The sequence below is a fragment of the Haplochromis burtoni genome, unplaced genomic scaffold, assembly GCF_018398535.1.
Source record: "Haplochromis burtoni strain Fernald_Lab_line unplaced genomic scaffold, NCSU_Asbu1 Contig_39, whole genome shotgun sequence".
Classification (NCBI taxonomy): Eukaryota; Metazoa; Chordata; class Actinopteri; order Cichliformes; family Cichlidae; genus Haplochromis; species Haplochromis burtoni.
The window spans coordinates 1,724,418-1,737,412 of NW_024582400.1; positions in this window are offsets into that span (position 1 = coordinate 1,724,418).

Here is a 12,995-nt window from a genome sequence, read left to right on the forward strand (position 1 = left end):
CAAAACTCTGAAGAGGAGGGAGGAGGAAGAAGAGAGGTTTGTATTTTTATTTTTTTTAGGATGCATATTAAAATGAGGAGGAGGGGGGTGTTAAATTGCTTCTTGTATTGATGTATCGTGTTGCGCGAGCGCCGAGAGGTGGCCTGTTTTTCCCTCTAAAAGCCGATTTTTGGACAGCAGGGGCAGGAGCTGGAGGTTGTTTTGCCTCCATTAGCCTCGGTCCGCGGCCCCTGCTCCCTCTCTCCCGATGTGACAGCACTCTAAAATCCGGCCCCGCCGTCATTACCGGTGCACACGCCACGAAAACCATAATAACACCTTTTAAAGCGGCATTGTCCCCACACATGTCGACTGATCACCCCCTTCTCCGCCTCCTCCTTCTCCTCCTGCTTGTCCACATCCCCGGTGAGGACACCTAACAGCCACTGAAACATCTGTTTATGTTTTGTCTACAGATACATCATTTGGATTTTGGAGGGGTGGCGGCGGCGAGACGGGGGTGTGGGGGGCGAAGCATAATGATCCTTTGCTGTGTTGTAATCCCAGGCGCGTGAATAGCAAATCAGCTATTAACTCCAAAAGGGAGATTTGAAAACTATCTGCTAAAACACAACAAAAAACGACACACAGCATCTCCCTTTCATTAAGAGCTGGCAGCAGTGCACTTTCTTTTTTTTCCTCCTGTCTACGATTGTCCCGGCTGCCCCGTCTTCCCACTGGCGGTGGGACGGTGGCGCGGCCAAGCAGACAGGAAGTGGAGGGGCCCCTGGTAGCGGCGGCGGTGGCAGGACTGCCGACATCTGTCGTGGTTGGAGAACTCAGTGCACAGGAAATGGGGTGTCACGGCGCGTGCTTGTTGGCCATTATCCTGGCATCCTAATGAAGTGTGGGCAGTTCGCAAAAGGGGGTCTCTGGATGGCATGTCGAATGCACGGATGGGCAGAAGCAGCGCATACACTTGCCCCCTTCGAATCCTCCCCCTCTTTCTCTGTTCCCGGCACCTGTATCCCATCTGCCCCGAGCCGCCGAACTGCACCCGATGGGACGCAGGCTGCGTCGGTGGCGCATGCGCCGTTAGGCCGAGTGCAAGGCCATTAGGCGTCTCGGCACGGCCTGCGAGTGATTGGAAACACACAGCGAACAAGTGTCCTCTTGGCATGGATGCTGCCTCACGCTAGGAGAGCTGCGCCGCGGCGGTGCGATGCCATCAATATACCTGCCCCTAATGGTCTTCGCTCCACAGATCAAGTGGTGTTAGTCAGATTCCTGAAGGGCCTTAGGTGCCCGTTTATTGACACAACAAACAGGAAAGACTCCCCTGACTGAGCGCGCTTCCACAACATTTCAGTGCGAGACGCCCCTGAGCGCACATAACCATGCATCAAAATGGCAATTTATAGAAATCTGCACAAAGATGATGGTGTTTAATATTTGAAAAGGTCAAAACAGTCTATGTATCTATCTGGAGGAAGAGGAGCGCCGCAGGAAAAAATTACCTGTTATCAGTGAGAAGACGCTGTTCGTAAGATGAAACTGAGGTCGTCTAGGGTCACTTTTTTAAGTGATGTTTGTTCTGAAAGACGAAATTAGAGATATTAAAAAAACTCAACCTTTTTTTAGGATACAGGATACAGTGAGGTCCAACTTCTCTATGAAAAAAATATGCTGATAAAAGTTTGTATGGGTCCACTCAGATTAATTTATTTTACTATATATTTGTATATCAAAGATGGAAGCGTTGGGGTCTAGACAGTAGTAACTTTTACAGCTCTTTTCCAATCTTCATGAGCACTCACATACAACAGGTCATAAATCTAAGTGCATTCTATCTAACATTCACACTGCAGTACACACATAATAATACTCAGGTATGCAGACTGATGATAAAACCACCATCCTTCTGATTATGACCTGCTCTATCTCTTGAGCCACAGCCAGGAGAGAATGAAGGAAAAATGAAGGAAAGAATGAAGGAAAGAGTTAAGGTGGTGCTGTGGTGCCTTAAACCTTCATTCTAGCAGAAAGCCAGAAGCAAAAGAGAAAGGCAGCTGGATACAAGTCAGCTTCTACCACCATTAATACCCCAGCAAAGGCTTTCCTAGCAGGTTTATGGTCTCAGTTGCTAGTTTCACAAATTATTTAATAACTCTGTCACAGTAAACCACAACCTCTTTGCAACTAGAAAAAAAATTTATGGTTGCCAAGTGATTGCATTAATTATCTATTTATTTTTATTGCATTCAGCAACAAATTGCAAGTCTGCAAGTAGTTGGGGCAACCAGTTGAATGCCCAGAGCCTGAATGTGCAGCACCCTCAATCTACCGGCAAATAGTTTCTATCACAAGGCGATTGCACAGTTGGGAGGCAACCTGTCTCCAGACAATCACAGTCCAACTCTGACTACCCATAACCACTCTCAGACTGGCCGGTGAAGGTTTGCAAATAATTGCTATCTAATTTTTAACCGCAGACAGACTACCAACATGTTGCAATCAATCGATGATGAACTCAACCGTGAAGCACTTCTGCAACAGGCGGCTCGACTCAACTGGATACCAACTGGTTCAATTCTGGTTGGATAAAAGCAAGGTTATCAAGAATCTATGTCATTTTGGAATTAAATTTCCATCGCGCAGCAATTGTGTCGCTATTGATGCAGGAAATTGTGTTTCAAGTCTCCAACCTTCTGGCTGGACTATGAGTGTAAGTAGGTATTGTAAACATTTGCTTAATGTGAATGTCTGGAAACAAGTTTCCAATTTCACTGATTTATTACAAGGAATTCCATATTATCACTTACATGTTTGTGGTGTTTAACGTATAGCTTATATACCTTTCCAAGATGATTTTCAATGTGATAGGCCACATGTAGGAACTGCAAATAATTACTGTAAATTATACAGAGTGAAAGCCTTTACAGTATTATTAAGCACAAAGAGAAGCTTTGCCATGCTGCTAAGCACCCAAATCTCTTTTAGCCTGCTTTTAAGCAACCTTAAACAATCATTTATTTTATCTAAGTATATATGCGTGGCTATCCATCACCACATCAATATAAATATTTGAGCCTGTGTTTTCACGTGCTTCTTAACAGCTTCTCTCCACACAAATGATCCCTCTTCAGGTAAAGAGTCTCTACTTACTCGCCTGCCCATAACTGTAATGGGCTAATGTGCCGAGTAAATGTAGTACTACAGCCCTGAGTGCTTCATCAATACGTGCGACTGATGCAGTACAGAAGGGGGATTATCACGAGCGCCAGATGCTAAGCCAGTGAAACTGCACACAATCAATTTTAAAGTCCTCTGTGCATACTGTAGCATCACGCTGCAGATATGTTTATCTGGGAAAAATATCAATGAGATCACTGATAGCTTCAGACCTAGTGATGATTTGTGACTAACCAAACACTGGTGACAGAACACAAACAATCAGTGAAAAAAAAAGTTTTTAAAAGTAGGTCTCCAATTAGCCCAAAAAGCCAAAGTGACTAAATAGTACATTAGTTGAGCCTCAAATGACCTCTTCCGTTTGCTCTTGACACCATAAGTTGCACAGACCTGTTCTGTACAGATGAGCTGACATGCCGAATAAGCAAATATACTCCCAGTTAGAGGACAGCCTACAGAACTGGGTGACAATATGTTGTTTTTGTCCTTCAAGCTGCAATAATTTGCTAATCTGAGTCACTATGAGTGAAAAACTGCTCTCAAAGACCTCCAGTTCTGAATTTTCACAACAACCAGAAAAAACACAACAAAGTGGCTATTTTCCAAAGAAAAAAAATACAGGTAAATTTAAAAGGAAAAAAGGTCAACATTTATGACAAAAAGTGTGAATTTATGAGGAAAAGAATAGAACATTTATGTGAAAAAAACCTGCAAATTTCTATGAAAATAATTGGTAAATTTTAAAAAAACTGACAGAATATATGAGAGAAAATAAAACATTTACATAGATAATGCTAAACGAATGAATGAGAAAGAAACTAGCAAATGTATGGAAACAACTGGTAAACTTACTAAAAGCTTCTTAATTTAAAAAGTAAAAATGTTAATTAAAAAAAATGCTATTTAAAAAAATTCCAAGAACATCACAAGATACAATCTTGCGAATTTATGAGAAAAAAAATAGCTAACTCTAAAAATGCTGGGTAAATTTGCAAGAAAAGAACGACAAAATGTTACAAGAAAAAACTCAGAAAATAAGTTTTTGAACTACTGGTTTCAATAACTCAGTAAAAATGTTGTTAGAACACCAACAGTACCTGTTTCCATTTGTATCATTAAGATACACGACATGACAGACAAATTAGTTTCATTTGTTTCGTTTCTCACATGAGTAACATCAGAAATTTGTTGGTTATTTTTTTATGGCTAATTAAATTTAGACAATTAAGTAAACTGACCATAAAGCAGTATGCTTAAGGGTGGGGCTTTTTTTGTGATTACCAATTCACTACTGTATGAACATACCATGTGTTGCGCATGAAATTAACATGAAAACCAAGGAGGAAATGGCAACAAAAATTTTAAATTGCATTTCACAAACCAATGAGTAATGTCATGCTAGCCATGTTACCTAATGTTACCATTATGAATTTTACTATTGATAAAATCAAAATCCTAAGGCTCTCATTACGACTACTAAGAAATAGTGATGGTAAATTCGATTCTTTTTACTGAATCGAGTTTGAATGAGTCACTCACCAAAATGAATTGTGGTTTTTAAGTCATTTGAGTCACTAAGTCAGTTGGCCAGAGAGTGCAAAAATTTACATTTTCACTCAAACTTAATTTGTTTCTTTTTTCATGTATATCCTACTGCTAAGATTATTGAAAAAAACAAACAACTATTTTTGTAGAGCAAAAAAGAGCAAAAAAATTAAGACTTATAAAGGCAAAATTTATTTTATTTATTGTTATTTTATTTTATTAGTATTTTCCTCAAATGTGTCAAATATATATTTTCTCATCTAAATGTCCACTGAGCTGTGAGCCAGGGGGCGGTAATGCGCCTTAACATTGGTTGCCAACCAAGAAGAAGAAGAAGCTGTGAGTCAGGAGGGGTGAGGGGGGGGTGCGTGAGTGAGTGAGTAGTCGTGTCCAAATTCATGGGCTGCATCCTCCTGAGGACCCGCCCTTCGCGGTCTACGTGGGCCGGGTCCTCAGAAGGTCGGGTAGGCCGGAAGTAAACGGCTGTGAAATTGGACGGACTAGCCTTCTGATTAGCGTCACCGCTGTCTCAGTGGACTTTAATGAACTCAGCCGTCTGCTCCTTGCTATCTAAAATATAACAGGACACTGGTGTAAATTCTCGACCATCTCACACTTCTGTTTAATCAGTTTTCTGTTTGATGTTTATTCAGCTGTGTGAAAACCGCCTGGGGGATTAATAAAGTTTTATCTAATCTAATAACTTTAATCTCAGCCAAACAATAACATTTTTAGGTTGTCTAAGTGACTTATATATTACCTTTAACCTGTGTAGCGAAAGACCGAGGCGATCTGAAAATGATGTGCCGGGAGTTGTGCCGTTCTCGGCGGCTCTAGTGACCCTCGAGCTCCCGGCTACTTATCGAGCTGGTGGATAACAGACGTCTCCAAAAACGTCAGAGCACTTTTGCAAATATGTGATATCTTGATAAAGCCAGCAGATATTTGAAGTTTACACAGCTGCATTCTCACCTGAAAACATGTTAAAAGTTTATTTTGTGACCCAGAAAGATTACTAAGAGTAATTTTAAAACTTAGTAGCGCCCACCATTGCTGGAAACTGGAGTTTGGCTGGGCCGCACTATGAATTCTGGGATATGGTGGGCCACGAAGGACACACCCGACCCATCCTTCAAATTTGGGGAAATGAAGGACACATTTATCGGCTGCATTCGGAGGAGTCTACGAATTTGGACAGCCTTCGGCGCGTCGTTGTGATGTAATCGGTCTACAAATGCAACCTCAGGAGGATGCAGCCTATGAATATGGACACCCCCGGTGATTCGTTGACGCTACGATTCAGCACAGGAAGGGAGGGGATGAGTAACTCAAATGTGTTGCTAGTAGAGCGATGCTACTGTGAACTGAGAAGCTATTGTCTTGATGTGAGCTTACTACTCAGGGTTTTTTCTTCCAGTTCAGAGCAGCAATGTTTTTGTTAAGAAACTGGCTGTTGTTTTTTTCCCCACAATTTTAATTATAAGCTAGATATATTTCTACTAATGAAATTAGTTAATAACAGCAAAAGGGATGAGTCAGTTGGGCTTGTGAATCATGATTCACGAGTCAGTAAAGTGATTCTCGAGTATTGAACGATTCGTTCATGCTTTGCACATCACTACTAAGAAACTAACGTACACGTAATGACAACATAAATGACAACCTAAATATAACATGCACGTAATATCAACAAAGCACACACGCATGTAGCGTAGATGTAGTGTATTAACACAAATAGGAGGAGATAGGGAACAGACATACGAACATGTCACGTAACATTGTAAATTCATTTGTTGTCAAGCAGACCTCTTTTTTATCTTTATTTCAATTTGATCAAACTGAAAATTTTACATGCACAAACATAAAGTCACAAATCACTTCTAGGACAGGTTTTTCATTCTGTGTGTGCTTTCCCTCTCACAAAGACCTGACAGACCATTTAACACGTTAGATGACAGCAGCAGCTCAACACACTCAGAGGGAGGATAAAACATCTAAACTGGCAAAGCACCCAATGATGGAAGAGGCTCATTTTTCACCTGCGACTCCTGCAGATCACTTTATTATGACCCAATGTCTTTGTCATACACGGCAGCAAGAAAGATTGTCTACCTGGAGACAAACAGGCCCCACAGTCCCCTGCAGGTCCTGACAGGGGAAGGAGGTAGTTAACCGTATTACCTAACATGTCGTGATGGATGTTGCTGCTCTCTGCGGGGGTTAGGGGTCAGGTAGACCCCCCTGCTGAGAAGAAGACAGATGAGGCCGGGCGCCGTGGCCAGACACCTCGCTCGCACAGCCTTGTGTTCTTTGCTCCCAAAGCAATCTGATACATGATTGGCTCTCAGAGGAGCCACAGGTTTGATGATGCACATGATTAACGCCGGTCCGCCGCAACACAACCCGACAACGTTAGTGTGATTACTGGTCCGGCTCAGGAGGTAATTCCTCTCAGAAATGGGTATTAAGTTAATAATCCGGGATGTTTTTCAAAAATTATTCTCATATCTATAACAAAGTGCTGTAACGAAGCGGCGCCATTTTCCCATTGGCAGCTATTTCCTGTCACACAGAAGGTGATATGTCTCAGATTTTGGTTTGGTTTTGCAAACTTGGAATAAGATTTAAGAAGAAAAAATAAATAAATCTTGATGTTTGTTGAAATCTTTCATTTAAGCACTCTTTCTGAAATCTAACTAAGGAGAAGGTCTGCAAATTGGGCTCTGATGCTTGCATCTTACCTGACTAACTATATGTTTAGTCCCTGTTAAATAAACAAAAACAAATTATGCAGAAATACTGATTAAGCAGCGATGTTGATAAGATTTATTTAAGTAAAAGACATTTGAAATACACCAGCAAAAAATCCCAGAGATTAAAATTAAAACAGGATTTTTCTGTTAGTTATTACACATGTACACAAAACCCAGGATAAAATCAGTATTACAAGTTCAACATAAAGACCTGCTTAGTACTAATTGGCAGATACCTGCTTGCCAATTAGTGCTAACTGACACCTACAGATTACACCTGCAGGATGGTGCTCAGTTGTGGAAACACATGCCATGAAGCTCACAGCACACAGTTTTTGTGCTAATGTTAATCTCAAAGGAGGTTTGGACCTCTGCAGTCAATGATTCAAGCAGAACATTGGCAACTATCTCGGAGTATGCACCTCATCACCCGGTGACCTCACTCTAAAACTGTACGTGGTCGTGAGACGTAATCTATCCTGGGGGCCTACTTCTCAACTGGCTCCTTTCAATGTGTAGGAAGATTCACTCTGAGCTTCTCCCAAATGACCGAGCTCCTCAATCTGTCTGACTTAGTCCAGCCACCCTTTGGAAGAGGTTCATCTCTGCCTCTTGAATGCGTGTTTTTATTCTGTTTGTCACTACTCAGAGTTCATGATCATAGTTGATGGCTGCAAGTAGATCAACTGCAGACATTGGTTTCAGTCCATCTGTCAATCTCCCATTCCCCTCACTCAAGAAACAAGACCCCCAAATACTTCATCTCCTCAATTTAGGACAGTAATGCTCGTCTCATGACTTGCATTTGATACTTCACTGTTTTCCAAGTTAGTGTTAGCTGAAACTGGTTTTGGGTAGAACAAACTATTCATTAATAAAGCTAACCGCATGGTTAGGTGCTTGATTTTATACAGCTGTGGCAAAGAGACTAAAAACACAAGTCATAATTTGTCAGATAATTACATTAAAAATATTCCAAAAGGATATGGTCCAGAGGTCCAGTTTAGTCCCTCATGTCAATCAAAACTGGTATGCCCATGTTAAGACAACTTTAAGGCTTAGCAAAATCCAAATGGATGAGTTACAAAAACATTTGCCAAGAATACTGTTGTTATGAGAGTTGAAACTATCCAAAGAGACCAAAATCATTTTTGCTATCAGGCTGTAAAGATGTTCATTTCTGCTGTAAAGTTGGACATTTTAACATGTTGGAGGCAGCATCAAGTGGATATTAGAGGAACTGAAGCCTTTGGCTTTATTTTTTCTACCTACGTAGGATGTCGTTTGTGTGGACATCATTTTTGTTATGCTTTTTTGGGGACTTTTTGGCAGCTGTTATGATCTGGTTTTTCAATTTTGTTAAATGGCAGATAAGCGGTACCAACTTTAAGTAGGAGCAAGTACAAGACAAGAAATAGTCACAGAAAGAAAGAGAGAGCATCCATAATCAACGCAGTATTATATTGGTCTTCAGTAGATTAACCCAGGGTACAGATGGATCATCGTCTTCTGATTCAGCTCATGTTTCCTTCCTGAGCGGAAAATCCACAAATGTGAAGGAGGTTAAAATAGAAAAAAAGACTATCTGGAGCTTGGGAGTGCTGAATCAGCCTTAAATGTGTTACAGATGACTGTAACGGCGACGTGTGGATGCACTGCGCCCCCTCATCCAACCCTCAACACTGGATATGCTTTTTTACCTTTCAAGGCACCTTTCAGCCTTGCTGCTCCATCCATCACTGCACCAACTGCGCAGGCCTATCACATTACAGGCTTTTTCTGTGGCAATGCTGTGGGGTTTCATTCTTTCAGATTAGATTTGGTTGAGTTCTCAGTTTTGTTTTGTTTTTTAAAATTATTATTATCATTATTACTTATTTTGGCGGGTTCTATTCTTCTTTTTGGTGCAATCAGCACTTAAAAAAAGCTGTAATGCTCCACTACAATATACACCCATGGGCCACTTTAGCAGTTACACCTGTTAACTATTTGTTAACAAAACTATTTAATCAACCAATCACTTGGTGCCACGCAGTGCATTTAGACATGAAGATGTGATTTTAGTGAATTTAATTGTGGCATGGTTGTTGGTGCCAGAGGTCAGAAGAGACTGGGCAGACTGCGTAATGCTAATAAGGAATCAGCAACTCAAACAACCACTCGTTACAACCGAGGTATGCAGAAAAGCATCTCAACCGCAGCAGAAGACCACACCAGGTGCCATACCTGTCAACTAAGAACAGAAACCTGAGGCTTTACACTGACTCACCAGACTTTAGAGACAGAGTCTCAATTTCTGCTGCAATATCCAGATGGTAGTGCCAGAATTTGGCATAAACAACATAAGAGCATCCTGCCTTGTATCAATGGTTTAGACTCGTGGTAGTCTAATGGTATGGGGCATATTTTTTTGCACACTTTGGGCCCATTACTACCAACTGAGCATCATTTAAACACGACAACGTTCAGTCTGTGTTATGTTTCCTGTTTTACTTTGAAGGTCCATGTCTTATGTTAATGTATCTGGTTTTGCTTCCCCTGTTTCGTTAGGCCTGATTTGCCCCAGCTGTGTTTCCCTCCTGTTACTCATTCCCTGATTGCTCCCTCTGTGTATATAAGCCCTGTGTTTTCATCTGTCTGTGTTGTGATCTTCCTGCTTCTTGCTGTGTGTTCTGTCTGTGTAAGTTTATTTGCAAATTTGTTACTGTTTGAGTTACTTTCCACCTCCGAGTGTCTGCACTCTGGGTCCTCCTACTACCGTTCCTACCTGCACACGGCCGTTCCATGACAGTGTTGTTTCAAGTAGGAACACCTGGAGTGTACAACGACTGGTTCATGGTAAAGCGCTTCAATCTAAAAATAAACTAAAAAAGAAACGCTTGTGGCATCTTTTAAATCGCAAAAGGCGACTCCCCCGTTACTTTCAGCTTCACCTGGTTCTTTCTGTAATTAAAACTGGCCGGACACTTTTTACAGTGCAAGCCAATCTCCGGCGCTGTCAAACCTCACAGTCTCACCTCTCGATGCTTTCCGACAGTGAATAATCGTCTGGCGCTTATGCAGCTTATCTGGGTATGTCGAACAACGGCAGCGGGAAAGAGAGCCCTTAATCTGGGCGTAATCAAACCTGACAGTCACCTACAGCAAGGTGTGGCGCCACGCTGGGAACCAGTCAACCGAGAGCTCTGATCAGCAGAGAGAAAACTGCCAAGTCATTAATATTAATCCACCTAATCGGGCTGGAAAGCGGCGGAGCGATCAGAATGCACAAGAAGGTAAAACTCGTCACTACGGGCGCTGGCTTGCTGCAGAACATCAAGGTAAAGCTGTGCAGGAACCCGCGGCGGTCTATTTGAAGTAGGTGAGGGAAGCAAGGTTTTTGTTATTGTTAATTACCTTCTTTGTAGTGAGTCTAGAGGAATAGGCCTCCCCTCCTGTCTCACTTTTCCTGTGTATTTACTCCTCCAACTTACCTTTTTCCCTCTATTTCTTCAGTTTTTTAATTTCCTTACTCCAACAAGCTTTCTCCCCACCTCGCCCCCCCCTTTTTTTTTTTTGTCATTTTTCTCTCTGCTTCCTGCAAACTCAATCCCAGTTTTACATGTTTCTCCCTCTTCTTCTCTTGTTACAGCTCAACTCTTTCTTCCTTATTGGAAGAAGAAGAGTATGTAGCAATTAGTTTCCCTCCCTCCTCTCTCTCCACGCAACACACACAATCCATCTTTTTTCCTACTTTCTCCTCTTTTCAGCTCTAATTTGGCCCCCTCTGCTTTCAGTTTTCCTCTTTCACCCCCTTTATTTTGCTTTTCTCTTCTCCTGTCTTCATTTGTTCTTTTGTCTTTCCACACTTGTTCTTTTTAATCTGTTTTCCTCTGTGTTGCCGCCTCGTCTTCCCATTTTTCCTCCTCCATCTTTCTCAAGTAAAGTCACGGCTATTCATATAGCACATTTACAAACAACAGCAGTTAGTCCAGTGTGCTTTCCAGTGTCAAAGCAAATCCTAGTATATGAAAAATACACATCTAAAGAGATAAAGAGCAAGATAAAAAAAATAAAATTAAATGAAACGCGCACAAAGCAAAGAGAAAGAAAAATCACAGTAAAAACAACACATTAAAAATATAATAGGAAGACTTTAAATTGAAATAAATATCATTATTGGTCGCAAAAATAATATAATCCATATAATCAAAAACGACAGGATAAAAATTAAACATTAGAGCTGACTGAGAACCTTCACAGACACACAACCATTAGAGCTCCAAAATAATCAGTCAATCACTAATTGAGATGTGTAGTGTTGCCTAGTTCCCATAATCACATAACAAGCACACCCTTCTAGTTTTGCGAGTTGTTTAAAGACTTCAGTCATGCAGACCCAGAGAACAAGTGCCTTGTGACAACCACCAGTCGCTATGTAAACATGTTTACTTAACCAGTTGCAAGTGGAGGCTGGGTATCACCAAGTGAAATTGGTTGCAAAAAGATATATCGTGCTGCACCAAAAAACTTCCTTGTGATTGCTTTTGTCACTGGGAGGTTGTTGTGGTCACCTGTAGTTTGCATGGAAGACACTGGCACGTCTACAAACAGTCGTCAAGTGTGAAAAGACCAACACAAATTTTCTCTATTTCCTGAGAATCTGACCTACTGTTCACTGAAACCTCATCAGAAATGGTCGCAAGCCATTCTTCAGGAAGGGAAACAGGGAGATTAAAGAATTAAAGAAGATCAGTCATAATAAATCTAGTAGGGGAATGAAGTCAAAATTTAAATGTTTGCCTCAAATCATCATCATCAGTGTGTACCGTTTTTCCGCACTATAAGGTACACTTAAAATCCTTTAATTTTCTCAAAAATCAGCAATGCGCCTTATCTATGAATTCTGGCTGTGTTTACTGACCTCGAACCGATTTCTTTTTTTTTTTTTGTGGTACATGGTGCTCAAAAAATGTTTGTTTTAGTAGGACTTTGCTAAGCTACGAAGCCGCACCGCTTGATGCATTGTCTGAGCTTTATGGCTACCGTAGTCAGGAGCCTCGCGGCTCATAGTAATCTGGGTCCAAAACTCCGTCCGCGTCAGGTCCCAAACGAATACTGTGTAAATTCTTTCATCTTTAATAAAATGATTGCTGCTTTACCAGGTGTAACAATTACGTTTAACATTCAGGCATCCATGAAAACAGAATTTATTAAATTTAACGGAGTTATAAGTTAGCAAGAAGTTAGCAGAAAGTTAGCTTGCTTGTTTCGCTAGTTACCTAAAAATGATATACCATGTTCTGACTGAGAGGTTTCTGGGCAAAAGTAAAATGTACAGCTCTGCTATCACTTCCAACATGAATGAATACAGAAAACTACACAGCAGTGATGTTTGTAGGGCTACTGAAGTTGGAGTAGCTGGTATATAATGCTGTGATAGTGATCGCTAGCGACACAGCTATTTTAGCATAACTCAGTGGGCCCAAAACTGTTCGCTTCAGGTCCTAAAGTCACACGAACACTGCGGCATCACTGAGAGTTAAA